We start from the raw sequence: 26,446 nt of genomic DNA, 5'->3' as shown, positions 1-26,446 counted from the left end.
TTTTTTTTGTATTTTTAGTAGAGACGGGGTTTCACCGTGTTAGCCAGGATGGTCTCGATTTCATGACCTTGTGATCCTCCCATCTCAGCCTCCCATAGTGCTGGGATTGCAGGCGTGAGCCACCGCACCCGGCCCAAAGGATATTATCTTATTCTTTTCTTGTGGAGGATGTATAGTATTCCATAGTGTATATGTACCACTTTTTTTTTTTTTTTTTTTAATGTCCAGTCTAATGTTTGATGAGTGTTTAGGTTGATTCCCTGTCTTGGCTATTGTGAATAGTGCTACAATACACATATATGTAGATGAGACTTTATGGTAGAATTGATTATATTCCTTTGGGTGTATACCCGGTAATAGGATTGCTGCATCAAATCATAATTCTATTGTAAGTTCTTAGAGAAATCGCCATACTGTTTACCACAATGGCTGAACCTAATCTGCATTCTCACCAGCTGTATATTAGCATTCCCTTTCATCCACAACCTCGTCAGTATCTGTCATTTTTTAACTTTTTAATAGTAGCCATTCTGACTGGTGTGAGAAGGTAACTCATTGTGGTTTTAATTTGTATTTATCTAATAATTAGTGAAGTTGAGCATTTTCTCATATGCTTGTTGGTTGCGTATGTCTTCTTTTGAAAAGTGTCTCTTCATGTCCTTTGCCAGCATTTTAATAGGATTGTTTCCTTTTCTTGTAAATTAGTTTAAGCTCCGGCTGGGGGCGGTGGCTCACACCTGTAATCCCAGCACTTTGGGAGGCCGAGGCGGGTGGATCATGAGATCAGGAGATCGAGACCGTCCTGGCTAACACGGTGAAACCCTGTCTCTACTAAAAATACAAAAAACGAGCCCGATGTGGTGGCAGGTGCCTGTCATCCCAGCTACTCGGGAGGTTGAGGTAGGAGAATGGAATGCACCCAGGAGGAGCAACTGGCAGTGAACCAAGATCATGCCACTGCACTCCAGCCTTCCAGCCTGGGTGACAGAGCAAGACTCCATCTTAAATAGATAGATAAATAAATAAATAAATAAATAAATAAATAAATAAATAAATAAATAAATAAATAAATAAATAAATAAATAAATAAATAAAAATATAAATTGTTTAAACTCCTTGCAGATTCTAGATAATAAATCTTTATCAGACTCACAGTTGGCAAATATTTTCTCCTATTCTGTAGGTTGTCTGTTACTCTATTGATAGTTTCTTTTGCTATGCAAAAGCACTTTAGGTTAATTAGTTCTCATTTGTAGTTTTTGATTTCATTCCAATTTTTTTTGGCACCTTCGTCATTAAATCTTTGCCATGTCCTATGTCCAGAATTGTATATTCTGGATTTTCTTCCATAGTTTTTATAGTTTTGGGCTTTAAAATTAAATTTTTAATCTATCTTGAGGTGATTTTTGTATATGGTATAAGGAAGTGGTCCAGTTTCATTCTTCTCTATGTGGCTAGTCAGTTATCCCACCACCATTTCTGGAATAAGGAGTGCTTTCCCCATTGCTTGATTTTGTCACCTTTGTCAAATTTCAGATGGTTGTAGTTCTGCAGCATTATATCTGGGGTCTCCATTCTGTTCCATTGGTCAATGTGTCTATTTTTCTACCATTACCATGCTGTTTTGGTTACTGTCACTTTGTAATATAGTTTGAAGTTGGGAAACACTATGCCTCTAGCTTTGTTATTTTGCATAGGATGTCTTGGCTATTTGGCCTATGTTTTTGGTTTCATGAATTTTAAAACAGTTTCTTTTTTTTTTTTTTTTTTCTAATTACATGAAGAACATCATTGTTAGTTTGATAGGAATCACATTGAATCTGTAAATTGCTTTGGTCAGCATAGCCGTTTTAAAGATATTGATTTTTTCTTATCCACGAACATGAGATGATTTTCCATTTGTTTTTGTCTTCTCTGATTTCTTTGTGCAGTGTTTTGTAATTCTCATGGTAGAGACCATTAACCTCCCTGGTTAGCTGTATTCTTAGGCATTTTATTCTTTATGTGGTAACTGCAAATGAGATTGCATTTCAGATTTGGCTCTTAGCTTGGATGTTGTTGATAAATAGTGTATGTTGATTTTACAATCGACATAATTTGAAACTGCTGTTCAACAAAATGAAACTTTGCTGAAGTTTTTTATAAGATCAAGTAGCTTTTTGGGCCACGACTATAGGATTTTCTAGGTATAGCATTGTCATCTGCAAGCAGAGATAGTTTGACTTCCTCTCTTCCTATTTGGATACCTTTATTTATTTCTCTAGTCTGAGTGCTCTGGACAGGAATTTCAGTACTATGTTGAATAGGAGTGGTGAGAGAGAGCATCCTTGTCTTGTTCTGGTTTCCCAAGGGAATGCTTCCAGCTTTTGCCCATTCAGTATGATGATGACTGTAGGTTTGTCATAGATGGCTTTTATTAGTGTGAAGTATGCTCCTTAAATGCCCAGCTTACTGAGTGGTTTTAACATGAAGGATGTTACATTTTGTAAAGAGCTCTTCCTGCATCTATTGAGATAATCAGGTGGTTTTTGTTCTGTTTATGTGATTAATCACATTTATTGATTTGTGTATGTTGATCCAATCTTGCATCCTGGGGTTGAAGCCTAATTGACTGTAGTGGATTGGCTTTTGATATACTGCTGGATTTGGTTTCCAAGTGTTTTGTTAAGGATTTTAGTGTCTATGTTCATCAAAAATATTGACCTAAAGATTTTTGTTGTTATTGTTATGTCTCTGCTAGCTTTTGGTATCAGGATGATATTGGCTTCATCCTGATGACTGAGTTAGGAAGGAGTCCTTTTCTCCTCAATTTTTTGGAATAGTTAAAATAGAATGGGTACCAACTCTTCTTTATGCATCTGGTAAAATTTGGCTGTAAATCCATCTGGTCCTGTGCTATTTTTGCTTAGTAGGCTTTTTATGAAGAATTTAATTTCAGAGCTCATTACTGGTCTGTTTTGGAATTTAATTTCTTCCTGGTTCAGTCTTGGGAGGCTGTAGGTGTCCAGGAATTTATCCATTTCCCCTGGGCTTCAAGTTTGTGTACCTAGATGCATTTGTAGTAGTATCTGGGTTTTTTCCTCCCCCTGTGGGGTTGGTGGTAATGTCTCCTTTGTCATTTCTGATTGTTTGTTAATCTCTTATATAATTTTTCACATCTCAATTTTCTTTAGCTCAGCTCTAATATTAGTTATTTCTTGATTTCTGCTAGTCTTGGGTTGGTTTGCTCTTGTTTCTTTAGCTCCTCTGGGTATGGTGTTAGGTTGCTAATTTGAGTCTTAAAAAATTAGTTTATAATAGAAAAAAAAAATGCATTGTTTGCAGTGGTGAGAGATTCATACATACTTAACCAACAGCATGGGAGAGTCTATGCTATGTACTAACTGAGGGCAGATATCAACTGCAACCAACTGATGTGCTTCTTCAGGTAACCAACTAAATATCAGCAAGTATTATAATGCTATAAATATATATTAATATTAATATATTCCAGCCACATTTGATGTTTTAAAATTGTTTTAATGTTGAAAAGAATGTAGACAGACATTTCAGATCATCAGTTTCTCACTATTGAGACACAGATATTGAGTATAGATAAGACCAATTGATATAACTTAAACATACTTAATGTTTAATTTTGTGTTTCTATTCATTTTATTTGTAAAATATAGCTAGTAGTGCAAACACCACAGAAATCTTATAAGAAATGAGGTAGTTTCATATGTGATCCTTGTGCTGACATTATACTTAATAATGACAAACTAGGTGTTTTCCTCCTAACATAGAGGACATATCAAGAATGGCTTTTTCAAATTATGAGGAAGTTGTAGTCAATACAGTAACACAAGAAAATGAAATATACAATTTTAGAAGGAAGTATACAATTTTAGAAGGAAGAAATAATTGTCTTTGAGATGACATGATTGTCTCTATAGAAAATCTAAAAGAATCAACAACTTAACTTTTTAAAGATAGAAACATTGCAGGATATAAGTTCAACATGTATAAAAAACATTTTCTATTACCAGAAATAAGCTATTATAATTTAATTATTGAAATTATCAAAGGCTATGTCTTGTTTTTAAATATTTTGGAACACATCCAACCACTAAAGAAATATATTATTTAAATAATTGGTGAACGTTAACTGTGAAACTCTAGAAATTGAGTTTTTTGAAGGGAAATGAATGGCATTCTTCAATTATTTTTTCTTATAGTAAGTGATTTATATTCTATATATACTGATCTTACTGAATATATCTTTTTTCTTTTTACAGGGTTGAGGATTAAATTTCCTGTAACGTAAAACTAACCGTTTTAGAATGTACAAGTCAGTGGCATTTAGTAAATTTGCTGTGTTCTGCAACCAATACCTCTGTTTAGTGACAAGACATTTTCATCAACCACAAAAATAACTCATACCCATTAAGCAATGAATTCTCATTCCTCCCGCAGCCAAGCTTCTGGTATCTACTAATCTGTTTTCTGTCGCTATAGATTTACCCATTGAATACATATAATAAAATGAAATAATGCAATATGTTACTTTTTGTGTCACTCTTCTTTCTCTTAACCTCATGCTTCTGAGATTCATCCAAGTTGTACCATGTTTTGGGACATTGTTCTTTTTTATGGCTAAACAATACTGTGTTGTATATATATACACCAAAATTTGTTTATTCATTTGTCTATTAATGGACATTTGAGTGGATTGCCATTTTGAGCTATTGTGAATAGTGTTATTATGAACATTTGTGTACACATATTTGTCTAAATGTCTCTTCTCAATTATTTTGAATATGTGTCATGAGATAATTCCATGTTAAGCTGGTTGAAGAATCACTATTTTCCAGAGTAGATGCAGCATTTTATATTCCCACTATTAATGCATGAGAGTTCCAATTTGTCCACATTCTTATCAACATTTGGTATTTTTCTTTTAAAAAAAAAAATCACCATCCTAGTGATTGTGAAGTAGTATCTCAATATGATTTTGATATGTATTTTCCTAATGACTAATTGTGCTGAGCAGCATTTTGTGTGTTGGTTGGCTATTTTAATACCTTCTTTGAAGAAATGTCTATTTAAGTATTTTGCCCATTTCTAAATTGGGCTTTTTTGTGTGTGTGGTTGTTGTTGAATTTTAAGTGTTCCTTATATATTCTGGATATTAGACACTTTTTAGCATATGACTTACCAAATTTTCTCCCACCCTGTTGGTTGTCTTTTCACTTTTTTATATTTTCCTTTAATACACATTTTCCTTTTTAATAAAGTCAAATTTATCTTTTTAAAAATTATTTTGTTGTTCATGCTTTTCATTTCTGATCTAAAAATCCATTGCCTGAACAAGATCAATTAAATGTAACTCACCCCTGTGTTTTACTCTGAAAGCTTTACTGTTTAGATATAATCCACTTTAAGTTACTTTTTGTGTATGGTGTAAAGTAGGGGTCCAACTTCACTCTTTTGTATTTGAATATCATTTTCTGAGCAGTATTTGTTGAAGAGATTATTTTTTGCCTATTATTTTCTGCTTATTGATTAATCTTGGCACCCTTGCCAAAAATTAATTTGTCGAAAATATGTGGGTTTATTTCTGGGCTTTATATGCTAGTACAACACTGTTTCAGTTATGGTAGATTTGTAGTATATTTTAAAATTGGGAAGTGAGTCCTCAAACTTTACTGCTCTTTCTCAAGACTTTTTTGACTACATGAGGTGCCTGGTGTTCTGTATGAGTTTCAGGATCAGTTTTTCCATTTCTGAAAAGAAAAACAAAAAAAGAAAAAATGTCTGTTGGGATTTTGATAGGGATTTCCTTGAATGTATAGATTAGTTTGAGTATTGACATATTCACCACAGTAAGCCTTCCAATCCATGAATACAAGGCATCTTTTTATTTACTCAGGTTTTCCTTAATTTATTTAAGGAATGTTTCATAGCTTTCAGTGTACAGGTCTTACACTTCCTTAGGTATTTTATTTTTTAGATTTTGTTGTAAATAAAATTGATCTTAACTTCTGTTTTGATTAATTGCTGCTATACAAAAGCACAATGAATTTTTTGTGTTAACTTTGTGCCTTGCAAGTTTGCTGAATTAATTTTTCTGGCACTAGCAGTTGTGTGTACTTGTGTGTATGTATGGGAGTTCTTTAGGATTTTACATATATATGTATGGATATACACACCTATGTGTATATATATGTATGTATACATCCATGTGTGTATATATGTACGTATATATACATCCATGTGTATATGTACATATCTGTACATCCATGTGTATATGTACGTATATATACATCCATGTGTATATGTATGCATAATCATTTTCCATTAAAATAAAGATAGTTTCACTTCTTTCTTTACAATTTGGATGACTTTTATTTTGCTTTCTTGCCTAATTGTTCTGGCTAGCATTTCTGGTATAAAGTTGAGTAGCAATGGTGAAAATGGCTATCATTCTCTTGTTCCTGATTTTAAGAGATAATAATCCTTTAGTCTTTCACCATCTAGTGTGATGTTAGCTGTGGGTTTTTTATATTGCTCTTTGGTAGGTTGAAGAAATTTATTGTACTCCTTTTTGCTAAGTATTTGTAATATAAAAACATGTTGAATTTTGTCAAATAGCTTTCTACATTGAGATGGTCATTTTTTTTTATTCCTTCATGTCAATAATATATTAGGTTATTAGTTTTTATGTGTATTTGTTTTTATATGTATTTATTTTTATATAACATATTAGTTTTTATATGTTGAAATACCCTTATGCTTCTGGGATAAATATCTCATAGTCATGGTGTATAATTTATTTGAGTCTACTAGTTCCATTTTTATTCATACATTAAAATTATACATATATAGGAAATGTACGATATTTTGATACACGCATACAATGTGTGATAATTGAATCAGGACACTTAGAATATCCATCTATTCAAGAATTTATCGTTGTTGGGGATTGAAGACATTCTAAATTTTCTTTTCTAACTATTTTGAAACACACCATAAATTATCGATGACTATAATCACCCTACTGTGCTATCACACATTAGAACTTGTTTTTTCTATCTAACTATAATTTTGTACTCATTCAACTTCTCTTCATTCTCACTTTCTTCCATACCCTTTCTAGCCTCTGGCAACCACCATTCTACTTTCTTCCTCCATAGTTCAACTTTTTAAGCTCCTGTATATCAGTGAGAACCTACAATATTTGTCCTTCTGTGCCAGCTTTATTTTGTTTAACACAATTTCCTCCAGGCTCATCTGTGTTTCTCCAAATGACAGGATTTTATTCTTTTTCTGGTTGAATATTGAATATTTCATGTGGAGTGCAGTGGTGCAATCTTGGCTCACAGAAGCCTCCACCCCCAGGGTTCAAGTGATTCTCCTGCCCTACCCTCCTGAGTAGCTCAGAATATAGGTGTGCACCATCACCCCAGCAAATTTTTGTATTTTTAGTAGAGAAGGGGTTTTGCCATGTTGCCCAGGCTGATCTTGGGTTCAAACAATCCTAAGACCTTAGCCTCCCTAAATGCTGGGATTAAGGCTTGAGCCACCGCACCTGGCGATCTCTATTTCATTTAGCTCTGCTCTGATCTTTACTTGGTTCCTTCTACTTATTTTGCGTTTTGTTTGTTCTTGCTTTTCTAATTCCTTGACATGCATAATTAGGTTGTCCATTGGAAATATTTCTACTTTTTTGATGTAAGGATTTATTGCTATAAACTTTCCTCTTAGTACTGCTTTTGCTGTATTTCATGGGTTTGAGTATTTTGCATTTCCATTTTTATTTGTTTCAAGAAATCTTTTCATTTTCTGCTTAATTTTCTCCTTAATTTTTTTCTTGACCCCGTGGTAATTAGGGAACATTTTATTTAATTTTCATGCATGTGTACAGCTTTGAAACCTCCTTATTTTATTGATTTCTAGTTTTATTCTATTGTGGTCTGAGGAGATATGTGATACAATTTTGATTTTTAAATATTCGTTGATAGTTGCTTTGCAGCCTAACAAGTGGTCTATTTTGGAGAATTTTCTATGTGCTGATACAAATGTCTGTTCTGGAGCTTCTGGATGAAATGTTCTCCAAACGTCTCTTAGGTCCATTTGATCTATAGTGCAGTTTAAATTAGATTCCCCTGTATGAATTTGCTGTCACAATGATCTGTCTAATGTTGAGAGTATGGTGTTGAAGTCCATTACTCTTAGTGTTTTGGAGTCTATCACTCACTCCCTTCATCTCTAATAATATTTGCTTTATGTATCCGGGTGCTCTAGTTTTGAATACATATATATTTATATTATTATATTCTTTTTAATTGACTGCTTTATCATTACATAACTTTCTTTGCTTTTTTCTATATTTTTTTACTTAAAGTTTATTTTGTGTAATGTAAATATAGTTACTTTTTTACATCACTGGTTTTCATTTGTGTGGATTGTCATTGTCCATTTATATTTTCAGTCTATGTGTGTCTTCTTAGATGTCATTAGTTTCTCATAGGTAGTGTACAATATGGTCTTCTTCTTCTTCTTCTTTTTTTTTTTTTTTAACTCAGCTAGTCTATAGCATTTATTTGGGGGAATTTAAACTGTTTACCTACAAGGTTGTTATTGATTGGTGAGGATACACTTCCTTCATTTTATTAATTGTTATCTGATTGTTTTGTGTATTTTTTGTTTGTTTCTTTCTTTCTCATTGCTTGTTTTTCTATTTGGTGTCTTTTTGTGTCGATAACATTGGCTTTATTTCCCTTTCTCACTTAAATACCTGTTTTTCCAGTAAGTTTTACTGTATGCCTCTCTCTATTTTAAAACTGAATGTTACTTTGGACGTCGGCATGATTATGTTCTCCTATAATTGATTTGATTTTTTTTTTATACTTGCTTTAAGGATTCTATTCTTTTATTTATTTTTGTTTGTTTGTTTTGAGACGGAGTCTTGCTCTGTCACCAGAGTAGAGTGAAGTGGCACAATCTCAGCTCACTGCAACCTCTGCCTCCCAGGTTCAAGCAATTCTCCCACCTCAGCCTCCTGAGTAGCTGAGACTACCGACGCATGCCATCATGCACAGCTAATTTTTGTATTTTCAGTAGAGACAGGGTTTCACCATGTTGGCCAGGATGGTCTTGATCTCTTGACCTCACGATCCGTCCGCCTCTGCCTCCCAAGGTGCTGGGATTACAGGCTTGAGCCACCACACCCGGCTGCCTCAAGGACTCTTTCTGTATCTCTGAATTTCATTAACTTGACAAGCATATGTTTCTTCTACATACTACTTATGTATTTTTAAAACTGTGGTAAATGCACATAATAAAAAATTTCCCAACTTAACCATTTTTTAGTGTGTGGTACAAAAGTGTCACTGCATGCACATTGTGGTGTATCAGATTTCTAAAACTTTTCTTATTGCACTCCATTGAACAACTCCCATCCCCCTCTTCCCCCCAGACTCTGACAATTTTCATTTTACTTCCTATTTCTAAAAAATTAACTAGTTTAGAATCCACATGTAAGTAGAATCATGCAATATTTTTCTCTTTGTAACTGACTTATTTCACTTACCATAATGTCTTCAAGGTTTATCCACTTTGCAGAATATGAAAGGATTTCTTTTTTAAGGCTGAATAATATTTCATTACATGTATATGTACCACATTTTCCTTATCCATTCCTCAGTCTATGGACATTTAGGTGACATCAACCTCTTCGCTGTTGTGAATAAGGCTTCAATGAACATTGACAGACATATGTCTTCAAAATCCTGTTTTTAAGTTTTTGGATATATACTCAGAGATGGGATTGCTAGATCATATAGTATTTCTATTTTTAATTTTTTGAGGAACTTCTATACTATTTTCCCTAGTGGCTATGCCATTTTACATTCCCACCAGTAGTTTATAAGAATTTCAATTTCTCCACATACTAGGCAACACTTCTTATTTTGTTTTCTTGTTATTGTTGTTTCAGACTTACCATCCTAACAGTACAAGATGATATCTCATTGTGGTTTTCATTTGCATTTCCATGATAATCAGTGATATTGATGATCTTTTCATATACCAATTGGTGATTTGTATATCTTCTTTGGAGAAAAGTCTAGTCTATCCAAGTCCTTTGCCTATTTATAATTTAGATTACTAGTGTTTTGTTTTTGAGTTGTAAAACTTTTTAACACAAGTGTCAGCTCTAATTAAAAAATACAAAATTTGAAATACTCCAACTGAAACTTATTGAGCACCAACATAATGCTCAAAGGAAATGCTCATTAAAACTTTTTGTATTTCAGAATTTTGGATAAGGGATGCTAAAACTGTATATTCTATACATTAACTCCTCTTCAGATATGTGGTTTGCAAATATTTTTCCCTTTCTGTAGAATGCATTTTCATTCTGTTATTGTTTCCTATGTTGTGCAGAACTTTTAAAGTTTGATGTACATTCATTTATCTATTAATGCTTTACTTTCCTGTGATTTTGGGGTCATATCCAAAAAGGGTTGTCACATTCAATGTCATGAAGTTTTCCCCATTTATTTAGGCCTAGAAATTGTATAGTTTCAGGTCTTACATTTGGATTCTTAATTGATTTTTAGTTAATTTTTACATGTGGTATAAAATTAGGATCAAATTTTACTGTTTCGTGGGTGAATATCTAGTGTTCCCAGCACAATGTGTTGAGAAGACCATTCTTTCTTCATCGTGTGGTTTGGCACCCTTGAAAAATTATTTGACCATGTATGCAAGAATTTACTTCTGGACTCTATTTTCTATTCCATTGGTCTATTTGTCTCTATGACAATACTATACTATTTTGGTTACTACAGTTTTACAATGTATTTTGATATCATGAAGTGTGAAACCTCTGGCTTTTCCTTTTTCAAAATTGCTTTTGTTATTGAGACTATTTTGAGGTTCCATAGAATTTTAGTTTTCTTTTCCTATTTCTGCAAAAAGAAAAATGCCATTTGAATTTTGATGGGCATTACATTGAATCTGTAGATCAATCTGGATAGTATAGATACTTTAACAAGACCATTTTCAAATCCATGGAAAATCCAGGGACATGTGCTGTCTTCCAATTTACTTGTGTCTTCTTTAATTTTCCTCAACAATATTTTGAAATTTTTGGTGCATAAGTCTTTTGTCTCCTTGGTTAAATTTATTCCTTAGTATTTTGTTCTATTGATGCTATTATAAATGACATTGCTTTCTTAATTTCCTTTTTGGATAGTTTACCGTTAGTGTATAGAAATGCGGCTATTTGTATTGATTTTTGTATCATCCAACATTTCTGAATTCATTTATTAGTTCTAACTGGTTTGTGTGTGTGAGTGTGTGTGTGTGTATGTTCTTTAGAATTTTCTGTGAATAACATCATGTCTTTTGAAGATACCATTTTATGTTTATTTTTTTCTATTGGTTGCATTTTATTTATTTATTTTTTTATCTAATTGCTCTGGCTAGGACTTTCAGTACTATATTAAATAGAAGTGCTGATTTCTGTGTTGATCTTCTGTCTGGTTGTTCTTCATTTATGCATTTTTAATGGTGCTTGATGTCATCTTTGAGTCAACCACTTCAATTTTATTTTTACCCAGGAATCTTTTACTTAATAATGTGTTTATAAATGATTTCAGTTTTATTCTTTTGGTTCATTTAAAACACACACACACACACACACACACACACACACACACAATCATGGCAAAGGAAAAGACCTCTTTTCTCCTTCTGTCCTCAGCATTTTCTCTCCCCAATTCCCTCTTTACTGTATTCAACCAAAAAACTGTTTATGTCTGATTCTGTCAGGAGTAAGTAGGTGACCTCTGGTCAAATTCAGTCATATGGGGTAAAAAACAATCACTGGCAGATACAAGGCAAGAGATTCAAATTAGAAATTATACGTGAAACTCTAGTTGAGTAACAAAGATATTTTTAAAGGTTTTATAAAAAGTTGCAGTATTTTAAAAATCCTGTTTATTATTAGGCTGTCTTTGTGTCTGTCAGTTCCTTCAAACATCCTTTATCCACTCCCTTATGATAAGGAATTTTGGTCCTTGTAGCCACACCAAATGCAGCTCCCTGACATCAACATTAGTTTAAAAACTGGTTGGCAGTAGGCCTGGGGCTTCTGTCTTCTTATCGTTTATGGATTTGGTTTCTCTTTCACATTACAAGAGGCATTTGTTTTTCTTTTTGAAGAAAGTATATGTATTTTAGATATTTTAAAAATATCTCTCCCACGTTTTACTATGAACCACGTGAAGGAGGTATTCTGTGATAATACCTAAAATGTGAAACTATCTTAATTGGTAACTCTGATTAATGTTTCTTATCAAGTACACATGTATTGTACATTTATCTATGGTAAGATAAATTGCTTGGACTTTGGTGTCTGATTTCTTCATTGCAAGATTTTCAAATGCCAAAAATATTTCATAAAGAAATGATTATGATTCACTCAGATTTTTATGCTTTACTGCATATACAATTAAGTAATGCAAAATATTGATGGCAAAGAAGAATATTAACAGTCATTTTATGCTTTTTGTGTATTTTGTTTACCTACGGTTACATATCTAGAATTGTATTATAGATCATATTCTTAAGTGTCTTAGACAATGGATTATCACAGTTGATAAATTATCCCATTAAAATAAACTATTTGAATCTTTCATCGTTATACATCACAGCCACCAACTAAATAATTTTAATCTAATTTTGTAGGTTACATATTTTTAAGATTTAAGATAATTCCAACCCCCTCACCCCAGGATTTTATAGCACAGTGAAAACATGTTCTTTAAGATAAGCTTAATCTGTATTTTTAATCTTCAACTATATTATTTAATATGTGGCTTTGTAAAAGTAACTTATAAATGTCTTTTCCAGTTTCTCCCCGATACCTACCTCAGGGTTGTGATGAACTTGTTAGTATGTTTCAAGAAAGTATCAGGCACATTCTAAGTGTTCAATAGGTATTTTTATTTGTTTATTTTTAGTTATTCTCAGGGTCAACTTTAATCCTAATGAAAAAAAAATAAGTTATGCCTACTTGATATAAGAGTTTTAAAATTTTATATTTATTAAATTTTCTTTTCTTAACCTGCCTTTCATATGATTACTTCCACTTTCTGACTTATTTTAAAAAGAGCTCATGAACTTGAGAAATCCTCAGAATGTCATAAAAATAACTACACCTAAAGATATTGCTACATTTTGATTTATTTGAGAGGGATTTGCTTACATAAGGGAAATAAACAAGATAGCTGAAGATCATGCATTAAACATTTTGGTATTCCCTTACAGTATACAGCGTATAAAAGAGACAATTAAAATGTAACAGAAAGACAATTACAAGTGAAAAATATGTAACGGAAACATTGCTCTTAAAGCATATAAAATGCAATGCTATTATGAATTAACTATCTCCAAAAATCTTGTTTTGCATTCAATTATAATTTAAGCATTTAAAATTATTTAAATTATTGTTCATACTGTTTTTATTGTTAACTACCAGAGTAACTTAAAATTATTGATCTTTTATCTAATACTTTTACATCCATTCATTATTTCATTGAGAATTTATGTTTGTTCTTTAACCATTATGAAGTTCCCATTTTTTCTAAAGGAGAAATGGAAGGAAATATTGTTGCAATGTCAAGTGATTATCTCACTTAAGAATGTGGTTGCAACAAGCTGAGTGAATATTTTGAGTGTTGACTTTTCTACATTAGAATAAACTGTTTTTTTTAAAAATGCATATGTATGGAGTTATTCCAATATATGTTGAATTAGAATTTGGGAGTAGAGCCCATGAATTGGAATCTTATGTCAGCCTCCCAGGTGCCTTTTCTGCACAATCACATTGAGAAGCACTAGGTCTATTCCAATCCATAAATGGAACAATAGATTGCTTCTGAGACATGGCATTACTATTATTATTATATTATTATTTTCCTAAAATATCCCACCACAGGACTACAGCTATTCTTGAGTTTTCACTATTTTGGAGTGGGTTTTAATACATGCACAATCATTTAACACAAAATCAGAAGTTTAAATTGGAACCCATAACCCCACATTATTTTCAATAGATACTTATGCTAATGAAGAATATAAAAAGTTCACACTTCTTTTAGAATATTATTATCTGCCTCATGAGAGTCTGTACTTTGAAACATCACATTAATTGATAGTTCACTAATTATTTGGCATTTAAGATATAGAGGGGCAGGATTGCATAGTGTCTCATCTCTATTTCAATTGGGAAATTAAATACCCCTAGTTCTTAAAATAGTAACTGTGTCATTCAATATATGTGTGATTTTCTAAAAGATACAAAACTTCTTTAAATCTCACTTTACACATCTAGAAAAAGAGGAAAGTGATAATACTCTTATTTTAAGAAAGAGTGATTGATGTAATGCATGTAACCTAACAACAGAGCTTAAATAAGTAACTGCTCAGAAAGGACTCACATATAGATTTACATAGAGAGTGGTAGGTATTATGGAAAATACATGATTCAAAATAAACCTTACTATTTCTAAGGACTTCACAAAATATTTGGGTAAAAATATGTAACAAAGTTTAAAGACAAAAGGAAAACACTGGACCAGGCGCAGTGGCTCACGCCTGTAATCTCAGCACTTTGGGAGGCCAAGTGGGGTGAATCACGAGGTCAGGAGATAGAGACGATCCTGGCTAACACGGTGAAACCCCGTCTCTACTAAAAATACACAAAACGAGCACAGCATGGTGGCAGAACAAAACTTCTGTGACTTTGTGTTAGACTAAAATTTCTATGATGTAACTACAAAAATACAATCCATAAAATGACATATTGGTAAATTGGATTTCAAATTAAAATATTTTCCTCTTCAAATCAGACTGTAAAAGAATTAAAACCCACAGATTGGTTGAAAATATTTGCAAGTTATATTATATCTCATAACAGCATATGAAGAATTGTCAAAACCCAGTAAAAAAACAACCCTACTAAAAATAGTACACTGGGCCGGGCACGGTGGCTCACGCCTGTAATCCCAGCACTTTGGGAGGCTGAGGCAGGTGGATCACGAGGTCAGGAGATCAAAACCATACTGGCTAACACTGTGAAACCCCCTCTCTACTAAAAAAATACAAAAAAAATTAGCCAAGCGTGGTGGCCAGCGCCTGTAGTCCCAGCTACTCAGGAGGCTGAGGCAGGAGAATGGTGTGAACCCAGGAGGTGGAGCTTACAGTGAGCCGACATTGCGCCACTGCTCTCTAGCCTGGGCAACATAGCGAGACTCCATCTCTGGGGGCCTGTGGGGAACAACACTGTTTGATATAAGCAGTTATTGATCATGTGATCCACAGAGAAACACTGTGAGGGATTCCATGTGCAACTGAATCAAGGCCAGGCCAGGGAGGTGGACACAGAAACCTAAGATCATCTTAGTATCATTCTAAGAATGTTCCTTTTCAGATCCAGGAAGCTTTCTATTTTACCATGGGCTTACAAATAATTGTAGCAAATAAGCATGACCATGATTCTGTTGTTTAAAAATTTCAAAGCTGTTAGGGAGCTGAATGTTTTTTAATGGGATATAGTGTTATAAGATTTCAGTACTTTTGTCAGCAACTCTTCAGCCATTGAGTATTTCTTAATGAACTAACCATTAGGAACACAAAAATGTTTTCTTCTTACTTTAAGGGTTGCATTCTGCAACTAGGCAGGCATAATCATGTTTGGGCACATTGATTATGCTTTTTTGTAGTGAATCTTGAGTCAATTAAAGACCAGAATTTTATAGCAAGCAATGATAATCTCTCTTTTAAAGCATGTTTTCTGAAAATCTGAAGGAAGAGGAGGGAGAGAATAAGGAGGAAGGAGAGGGAGAGAAAGAGAGAGAGAGGGTAAATTAAAATTAAAATAAGTTATGCTAGCAATATTAGCCACTGTGCGATATCCTTTAGGTCTTGCCTTCTCTAAACCAAACAATTAACACAATTAAAACCATCATACATATTTCTCTCTAAATATATACTATAATTAGAAAGAAATATAACTATAGTATGGAACATAACATTTAAATTCTGGCTAAAACATAATTTACTTCTGGAAAGTCTACAGTAGCCTATTAAAATGGAGAAGGAAGTTTTAGGGGTACCCACTCCTTTGCTAATGCTCTATTTCACCGTATATTGATTATGAGGGTCAAAATAGTGAGTTATTTCTTCAGGTTGCATGTGACTTTTCTGGATCTTTTTGTTTCATATTACGCTTCCTCTACTTTATTTATTTTCCACTCTTGGCATTAGGCATTCCCTAGATACTCATTATGCCACTAAGAAAAATGAATATAATTGAGAAATGAAGTTAGAATCTGCAGCTGCTTCCTTCTCATCTATCAACTCTACCCTCTACTTCTGTACATGGCCAAAGAGCTTAATTTGTCATGATTCTCGAGTTCTCCAGCAACCCGATGAACCTTACATAATATACTAATCTAACTAAATATATTTATGACATCTTTGTCTTTTAAGTAACACGTTGGATTATAAAGTTACATAGGAACATAAACTCATGATATAACAGGAGAAATAGAAAAAAAAAAAAAACCTGCAACAAAGATTCCTGTATATTATCTCTTCACATCATTTTTGCTCTCAATATAGTTTTAAAAAATCACTCAAATGCCAAGCTTCTGAGTGACAATTCATAGTATAAATGAGTAGTTACATGATTTTTTTTGTGAAATTAATCACATTTTTCCTAAATAGTGTTGACAGATAAAATGCAGAGTGCCTAGATAAATTTAAACTTCAGATAAAACAATGAATAATTATTTTCATATAAGAATATCCCAGTTATTATATGGAACATAAGTCTCAAACATATTTCTTATCTATCTGATATTCAAATTTTACGGGGTGTCCAATGTTTGTTTATGTTCTGGAATCCCTTAATAGGGGTTAGCTAAAATAATGTGTTTTCTCTACTTTAGGGAAATGAAATTAGTTCTCTCTCTCCTACCAGGTGTTGTTTCTGTACCATTTTCCTCCTCTCCAAAATCAATAAATAAGACAGAGAGAAGAAAAATCACTTTAAATACATTTCCTTTAGGCATACCTATTTTCTTCCCCCTAGTAAAATATAATCTTCTGACCTCTGACAATCGTTTTAAGTTCAAAACCTTATCATCTTACCACATTTCATTCTTCAGTTTGGTCGCTTGCCGTACAACCTCAGTTTTCTGATGAGTTCAAGGAAATTTATTATTTGCAGAGTGGTTTAGAGTGATGTCTTTCAAAATGAGGGTTTTGAAACTGGGGTTGTATTATTTTTAGTTTACAACAGCAATTTTGCAAGTAACTATATTCTTATAGGATTTTCAAGAGAGTATGTCATCAAACTTTTGGATATTGCCCATTTGATAAGTGAAAAATATCCCTTAGTATTTTTGTTAGCATTACATTAAATTTATAAATGAGCAAACACAGAAATTAGATATTTTGGCCTTTTGTCTTCTATTTTGAAATAAAAATTTTCTACCTATGTAATCCTGTGAAAAACTATTCCCTTCCTCACTCTATGTATATATACACACATTCACACATATACACATATATATCAATAATTTTTCTTTATGAAGGTTTTTAAAAAATTTTTTCTTTTACCTTTGTACTATTATCTCAAGGATAATATAAGTGTTTTATCTTTTACTTTTGATGAGAAATCCATTTTCCATTGCTATTCCATTAAGAGTAATATTAAAATTAATTAGTAGTCTCTTACTCCCTTTCCCTGCCCTTACCTCCAACAACTCATTTAAGATCTTGTTATTTTTAGTTAATACTTCTTTAAGGCTCTTAGAGAGCTCATTTAACTTTGTATGTGTCATTTTCATACCTCACATCATTTTTTATACATACATTAGGAAAGAATATATCCATTATATACTGCTCTGTCTCCCTGTTGGCCATTACATTGCCTTGATTCTATGGGTAAAATATATTTAATGTGCACCACCATTATTTTAATCTCTCATCATTATTGTGTTTGTCCGAAGGTTCTAGCTGATTCTTAAGAAAAGTTTCACTTTTATGTTATCTGAGTTATCTTATGTTAGTGACAGTTCTTCCCAGCCTTTATATTTGAAGTCATGTTTTACCGAGTATAAATCTTTGTACAATTATAACCCCTTGACTATATCACATATTTATATTTTCTGTTGTTCACTGAAATTGGACATTTCTGTCAAAATTGTCTGTTGAATCCTCAATTTTCTTTTTCTTATAAGTGACATTGTCTTTATTTGAACACTCATAATTTTTTTTTTCATTCTCTTTCGATCACAAATGTGATTACTAGAATATATTTCAAGGCTGGCTAATCTGCTTTGATTTTGCAGGTAAGCGGTGTGCCCTCTCAATATGTAGCTTTAAGTGTGGTTAAATTTATTTTAGGAATAATAAGACAGTAGTAATAAACTCATTTACAATAACACTGATTTTATTACATTATACTGATATTTATACTGTTTCCTTGCTTTGATTTTTTTTATTTGATGAATCAGAGTATATACCTAGATTTCCTAAAGTTCTTTGAACTTATTTTGTAAAATTAGAAACTATTTTTATTAGTTTGCAGAGTTGTATTTGAGCATGCTTTCATTTACTGTTGGATCATTATGTTGATTCTTACAATAATGTAGAGTAAACGTATGAGAGATTTAAACACAGTCCTTTATTGTCGCACAATTTTTATACGTAAGTTTTGTACCTTTAGTAGGGAAAGACGTATCAGAGTAGTCTTTCTGTGTGTATAATTTAACAATTCTTTCTTCTCTTCTTTTTGTAAGATGACAAAATGTTCCCTCCTACTCTCTGAAATTTGCCTCCACTGTTTTCTTATTGCACTTTAACTGCACTTCCTCTTTTCTTTGTCCTTGTTCTGATATATTTCTTTATTGTAGAAAGGATATTTAAATGATTGGTTTTGAAAGTTTCTTAGACTCAGATTTCTTGAGCATTTTCAAACAGTATCATAGTCAACCTCATATCCTCTGATGTGAATTGAAGGATCTGTGGTTTTACTGCTGTTCCCAGACAGACCCTCCATGTTTTGTGGTAAGTACCTGCTAATAACTCCAGGTATTATGATTCTTCTCATTGTCTTCAACTTCTGCCACACGTTTTTCTTATAGTAAGCAGGTCTTACAGCTATTTTTATTCTATGCCTGTGTTTTGTTCCATGGAATGTCTTCATATATATTTTGAAATTATTATCACAATCAAGACAATTAACATATCTATCACATCACATACTTTGTTTACTTTTTGTAAACAAATACTTGTTAAGATCTACTCTGTCAGCAAATTTCAAGTACATGATACATGTTAACTATGGTCACCATGTTACATGGTAAACCCCAAACACTTATTTCTCTTGTCTATCTGAAAGTTTGTACCACCTGGCCAACATCTCCCCATTTCACTCCCTTGCCCCCAATCCCTAGAAACTACCATTGCCTTCTGTTTCTATGAGTTTCTCTCTGCTAGAATTTATATATGAGTGAAATAATGCAGTATGAGATTTATCTTTTGGTGTGTGGCTTATTTAATTAACATAATGTTCTCTAGGTGTATTCTTGTTGTTGCAAATACAGACACACACACACACACATACACACACACACATACATTTTCTTTATCTATGTTTCCTTTGATGGACCCTTAGGTTGATTGGACAAGAGTGGGCATCCTTGTCTTGTTTCTGATCTTGGAGAAAATCCTTTCAACTTTTCATCACTGAGTGTAATGTTATCTATGGATTTGTCATATATGGTCTTTATTGTGTTGAGGTATATTCCTTTTACTCCTAATTTGTTGAGTTTTATAATAAAAAGATATGAAGTTTTAAAATGCTTTTTCTGCATCCGCTGAGATAATCCTATTATTTTTCCCTTTATTCTCTAAACGTGATATATCACATTTATTTATTTGCATATGTCCAATCTTCCTTACCACAAGGGGATAAATCCTAGTTGATCATGGTGTTTGATCTTTCTAATGTGCTACTTAATTCAGATTTATAAAAATTTGTTGAGAATGTTTGCATCAATGATAACAGAGATGTTATCCTGTAGTTTGCTTTTCTTGTGGTGTCCTTGTTTGGCTTTTGTGACAGAGTAATGGCGATCTTCTAAAATGACTTTAGTAGTTTTTCCTCCTCTTGAGGTTTTTGGAAGTGTTTGAGAATAGGTATTACTTGTTACTTAAATGTTTAGTAGAATTCAGCATTGAAGCTATCAGGTTCTGAGGGTTTTTTTTGGTTGTTGTGAGGTTTCTGATTACTGATTTAATATCCTCACTCGTTATTGAACTGTTTAGATTTTCTATTTCTTCATTGTTCAGTCTTGGCAGGGTGCATATTTCTTGAAATTTATTTCTTGCTTCTGGGTTATCCTATTTGCCCACATATAATTCTCATCAGCAGTGTCTTAAATTATTTGTATTTCTTTTACATGAGTTGTAATGTCTCTTCTTTGATTAATAATTTTATTGACTCAAGTCCTCTCTCTTTTTGTCTTGGTGTGTCAAGCTCAAATTTGTCAATTTTGTTTATCTTTTCAAAAAACCAACTGAGTTATGTTGATTATTTATATTTTTTCTACTTCCAATTTTATTTGTATTTTCCCTGATATTTGTTATTTCTTTTATTCTGCTAACTCTTGACTTAATTTTTTAAGTTGCTTCTTGGAGGTTTAAAGTTAGATTGTTTATTTGAGATCCTTCATTTTTCTTAATGTGAGAATATATCACTCTAAAGTTCCTTCTTAGAACTACTTTTGCTGCATTTGATATGTTGTGATTCCATTTCATTTCTATCAATAATTTTTAAAATTTTGCTTTGATTTCCTCTATAACCCACTGGTTGTTCAATAATATGTTGTTTATTTTTCACATACTTATAAATTTTTAATTTTTTCACCTGTTACTGATTCTAGTTTCATTGCACTGTGGTTGGTAGAGATATTTGATATGATTCTGATATTCTTAAGTTTATTGGGACTTGTTCTACTGCCTAACATATGATGTATCACGGAGGTTGTTACATACTTGCTTAAGAAGAATGTGTCTTCTGCTGCTGTTGTCCCCAGGTTTTCTGTGGTAGGCCTGATGCTGCGTTTACAATGAAATCATATACTCAATTCACTCTCCTTTATTTATGCAAAGGATATCTCTCTCCATACTGTACTTTCCAGGCTTGTGAGAGGAATGATGTAGATAATTTGAAACTGTCCTTTCTAACATTTATAATACATCAATTTTAATTTCCATGTTAATCTTAACTACTGTGACATCTTATCTGCATCCTTTTGTTCTGTGAAAGTATTTTTGTGGATGGATAATTGTTCAAACTGATGTTTCTGTGAGGAGATAATTGCTGAAAAGTTTTAATCCACCATTTTGCTGACATCACTCTCCTGCCAATTTTGTTTTAGATATTGTCTATTAGTATCAGTTTTTTATTCTATTTACTCAATTATCTTTAGATACAGTTTAAAAATCCAATGAAGTTATTTACATTTTCCCACAGTTATAACATTTTTGTGTTCTTCATTTATTTTCATAAATTTTGATTTTTATAAGGTGTCATAAGTTTCTGCCTGATGGAGTGCCTTTAACAATACTTATAGTATACCCCTTCTGTCAGTAAATACCCACTTTTTGTTTATCTAAAAATGAATTTTTTGCCTTTATGTTTAAAAGTTATTTCACTGGGAATGTAATTCTAGGTTGAGACTTATTTTTCCCCCCTGTAATTTAGAGATTATCCATGATTTACTTCTCTGACTTGCATAGTTTCTGAGGAAAAGTCTGCTCTCATTTTAATCCTAGTTAGATAATATGTGATATTTTGTTTTTCTCTAGATGCCTTCAAGGTTTTCTTTATATCTTCAGTCTTCAGAAATTAGACTATAATACACTAGGTTATTATTATCTTTTTATCCTACTAGTGTTTCTCTGAGCTTCAGGTACACCTAAGTTTTTTACTTTCATGAAACCTGCAAAATTATAATTCTTTCAAATTGATTATGTATCTCTCTCTCTTTCACTCACTTTGCACTGCTTTCAGTATTTCAATTATGTGTATGTATCATACAGATCATTTATATTCTTAAATATTGCACAGAGCATTTATATTCTTACATAGCTGCTGGATACTTTGTTCTTTTTTCACTTGTGTTTCAATTTGGAGAATTTATATTCGTTTATCTTCACGTCAACTGGTATACTAGTCTTCTTTGTCAGTTCTGGTAATAATCCCATCAAATGAATTCTTCACCTTTGATAATTGTGTTTTTCATTTCTTCCATTTCAGTTTTACTCTGTTTTATAGTTCTGAAATTCCTAGTGTCTTCCAAATGTGTTGTCTTATTTTTCAAGATTATTTAACACATTTTTCATAGTTATTTTTGTTTTCATTCTGATAGAACAACTGATAGATATCTCTGTGTCTCTTTTTGTTCTATGATATCTGTTAATAATAGGTTGTAGTTCTTTTGCATTTGTGAATAGCCTTATTTCCATTTTAATTCTAAACATTTTGTGCAAAAGAACAGATACTGGAAATAATATTTCTGTTTAATATGTGTTTTCTTCTGTCTGAATATCAGTGTTGGGGTGGAATCTTGTAAATCTGTAGTTGATCTGAAATTGGTTTATTTTGTATAGTCACTAATCATTATCTGTGGTAGTTATGTTCTGAAATGTTTCCAGACACTGAACCATTGCTTCTAGGAAAAATACAGATCTAGGTTCCTGAGAGCTTCCAACATTTTTATTAACCAATCAATATATAACTTTGTTTTGTTTGTTCTCCTGTGTAAAGACAACTTGTTTAATATAACAAAGAGAATCTAACATAGGCATTTTCCCTGTAAGGCACATCCTAGCCTTCTTGTGCTTCCAAACACTAAACACACTTTAGCACAATACTTACGGTCCAAAATAAAAATAAGAATAAAAAAACTGTGTTATTAAGTAATCCTTGGAAAGGATGCATTTACAATATAAGGTCTGCAACAAGAAAGCAGAATAGTTCCCTGTTCGACCTCATCTGGGAATGTGTGCATCAAGAAACTTAAATTTTTCACTCCTCTGTGCATTCACAAATAACTATAAAAGTGCTACAAGCATGGACTTTGAAATGACAAATAAATTTTAGCAACAGGTGAATTTGCAAATAATCCACAAATAGTGAGGATTGACTATGTTTGTGTAGTGACTTTCAATGTACCATATGCTTCAAGGTCATGAATTTCCAAACAAAGAAGCCACAAATAGTGAGGATTGACTATTTTAGTGTGATGACTTTCAACGTACCATTTGCTTCAAGGTCATTGTGTGCAGAGTAGTAACTTCAATAAAAAGGGGTTAGGTTGCTTGCTTGTGCTCGATATGAGGCCTAGAGGGCTTGAAGAGTTCTTCTCAGTGTCCTGCTTCATCCTCAGATCAGGGGACTATGCACACCTGTATCACAAAAGACATATCTCTTCTCCATTGGTGATTGTTTACTTGATTCAATATTCATAGTGAGTTCACAGGAGTTTCTCAGTTCTCTTTTCTTTAGACTCAGTCTTAGGTAGGCACTGTGTAACCACAACTTGGAAACAACACTAATATAACACTCCTGCCTATTTCTCAGGGGGAAAAAGTGCTTATTATTAATTATAGGCTGTAAATCAAGGCTATAAAAGATTTTCCATAAATAATCAAATAGTAAGTATTTTAAGCTTTTAGTCACATATGTTAATTTAATAATTATAAAATGTAAAAAAGCATTCTTAGCTCACAGACTTGCCAAAAATAGACTGAGAGATGGAATGAGCTCCAGACTCTAGCCAGCATACTGCTACTTAGCACAGGTTGTTTTCCTGTGCTTCCTACCTGTGGCAGGTTAACTCTGCCTTGAATCAGCAGGGATTTGGAGATACGAGCAAGGCATGTTTCTGCTACACAAGCAGTAGAGTCTTATAATCTAGTGTCAATAAAACGTTCTGATGGAGTGAGTATATTTTCTACTCTTCCTCAAAGGCAGCACACAATTAATTGGTATCAGGTAGGGGGCAAGGGCGCAGGCAGGTTTTATGCCTATAAACCAGTTGTTTCTTCACCTTACATACAAGCAGATTATGGATGTATGTTTTCGAAGTATATTGCCTCTACCCTCAAACATTGAAAGTCCTGAATATCAGTACCATGAAGGGAGTCTTAGATCTCTTTTCTTGCACCTGTGTCTTTCAGGAGGATGCTACAAAAGCCTATGGAAATTCCTGGCAGGTAGATGCATGCTGTCCTGTGTCTGGGACACACAGAAATTCTAAATTGTGATGTTAGACTTTGCCTAGTTTTTGAAAAGTTTTTTTTAACATTTCTGTTCTTTTTTCTTACCCACTTTTAAGGCTTCCACTTGTTTTCTCCCAGGCTTTACCCAAGTTAAAAATAAATACTATGATTTGTCTCTCCTTAGAGTAACTTCCATTGTTGTATATTCACATAGATGTTACTGGCTTTTCTTCTACAAACATATTGAACATCATGAAGGTATGACTTCTGGAATGCTAACTGTGTTGGATTCAGTAACATTCTCTCCAGAATAAGCACACTTCTTTTGTCACACCAAGAATTAAAGAGGTTGTGGACACTATTCTACTTCTATGCCTGTAAGAATAACAATCAAACCTATTTTATATCTTTACTATATGTTACAAGAGGGATGTATCCATGAACCCTCACCATGACATAGTCTTTAAAGCAGGGCCTCACCACTTTATTCATCACCCAAATATCTTTTCTTTTTGTACCACTTATTCTGTTTTACTTCTTTCTTTTAAAAATTCAGTTATTAAAAATTCATTTATGTTAATCTATTTTACACATTTTTTAATTATATTTATTGTTTATTTTATTTAAAATTCATTTTTCACTTCTTATTTTTCTTTCTGTACCAATTTTCTGTAATGTGTCTTCTTGGCCCACCCCAGGATTAAAAGGAGTAGTTAATCTAATGGAGGTATGCGAACACATTTGGCATGTGCAGCCCAGTATTAGAGTGTCGGAAGTTTATCAGAATTCACAATTAGTTGAGTCTTCAGTTTTTTACTGATACCAGAAACATATGAGTTAAGCTAGCCTAACAAAGGGGTGAAACATAATTGCGCTAAATTAGCCCATAACTAAAGCTTACATTTCAGTTACTATTTCTTCTCTTTCTTTCAGTTGGCTTGGAATTACAATCAGGAGAAAGGAATGTTCTTTTGCTAATGAATGAGGAGAAATTGACAATGTTCCAATCCCGAGTCTAGACCTTGGGAGGCTTGCACTTTGCCAAATTATGATCCCCTTCTCAGCTTCTGCTCCTTCAGCATGGATACTATCATGAACACACGGAAAATGGCCTTCCCTAGTTAATCCCAGCCAAACCAAACCCAGGTGCAAAGTAGAGTCACACAGCCAAACCCACCCTACACCAACAATTCCCAACTGATCTGTATCCATGAGAATAAATGACTGTGCTTTTCAGCCATGTTGCAGTATGTAGCATTTTTGTAGTAACAGCTAGTTGGTAGAAGGGATGTCATTTAATAGCCCTTTTAAACTCCAATATCTGAAGCATGGGCCAGTATTCATGAAATACAGATGAAGGCTGTTATTAGGCATTAAATGCTGAAATCAGGTTACAGAGCATCAGCTTTAGCATAGAAAGACACAAATAATATATTGAGATTTTTTCTTTTTTAATATTAGATAAATGCAAAAAAATGCACAAGCTATAAGTATATAGCTCAAAGAATTAGCACCATATAAACAAATTACTAGTGTCCCACAAACCCATTCTCTCCCAGAATTGCATGAAGAGGAAGAACTGTGAGTTGTGATATCTTAGTAATTAAAATGTCTTCGGGTTCAGATTTGAACACCTGCAGATTTAAACAGAAAGGCAAAAGTAAGCTAAGAAACGAAGTACTATCTTTGTAAGCAACATTCCTAAAATGACATTCATCTTAATGTTTTTAATTCACTGTTATAAAATAGGAAAAGAGAGTGCCAATTAAGGACTGTTTGCTAGGTTCACTATCCTATGCCCTGTATGACAGATTGTCTTTCTGTATTTAAAAAACTAAGCAAACTGTTGTAAGAATCCACAGATTTTAATGGTATTGGTACAGATCCAGTGAATAATACATTTAGATTAATAAATATACCACACAATGGAAAAGAACACAACCTGAAATTTTGTTTCAAAGAGTCAAGCTGCAGTTGTTGTTAAAATAATTAAATTTCAACTTATGTGACATTTTTCAAAATCAAGCAAAAATGAAGCATTTAAATGTCAGCATAATTTTTGTATTCAGTTAAATCTTCTTCAAACTAA

At 32.8% G+C, this 26,446-nt stretch overlaps 1 long non-coding RNA gene across 1 annotated transcript in view; it reads left to right on the top strand.

Moving 5' to 3' along the window:
• Window positions 1–25,591, top strand: part of LOC105530692 — a 57,524-nt gene extending 31,933 nt beyond the window's left edge. Inside the window, exon 6 of the long non-coding RNA XR_001004681.1 lies at window positions 25,291–25,591. This is a non-coding gene — a long non-coding RNA (uncharacterized LOC105530692). The remainder of the gene's footprint in view (window positions 1–25,290) is intronic.
• Window positions 25,592–26,446: the final 855 nt, after the last annotated feature.

The sequence above is a fragment of the Mandrillus leucophaeus genome, unplaced genomic scaffold (genome assembly GCF_000951045.1).
Source record: "Mandrillus leucophaeus isolate KB7577 unplaced genomic scaffold, Mleu.le_1.0 Scaffold84, whole genome shotgun sequence".
In the NCBI taxonomy this organism is placed as follows: domain Eukaryota; kingdom Metazoa; phylum Chordata; class Mammalia; order Primates; family Cercopithecidae; genus Mandrillus; species Mandrillus leucophaeus.
This window is presented reverse-complemented; position numbering and strand designations above follow the sequence as displayed.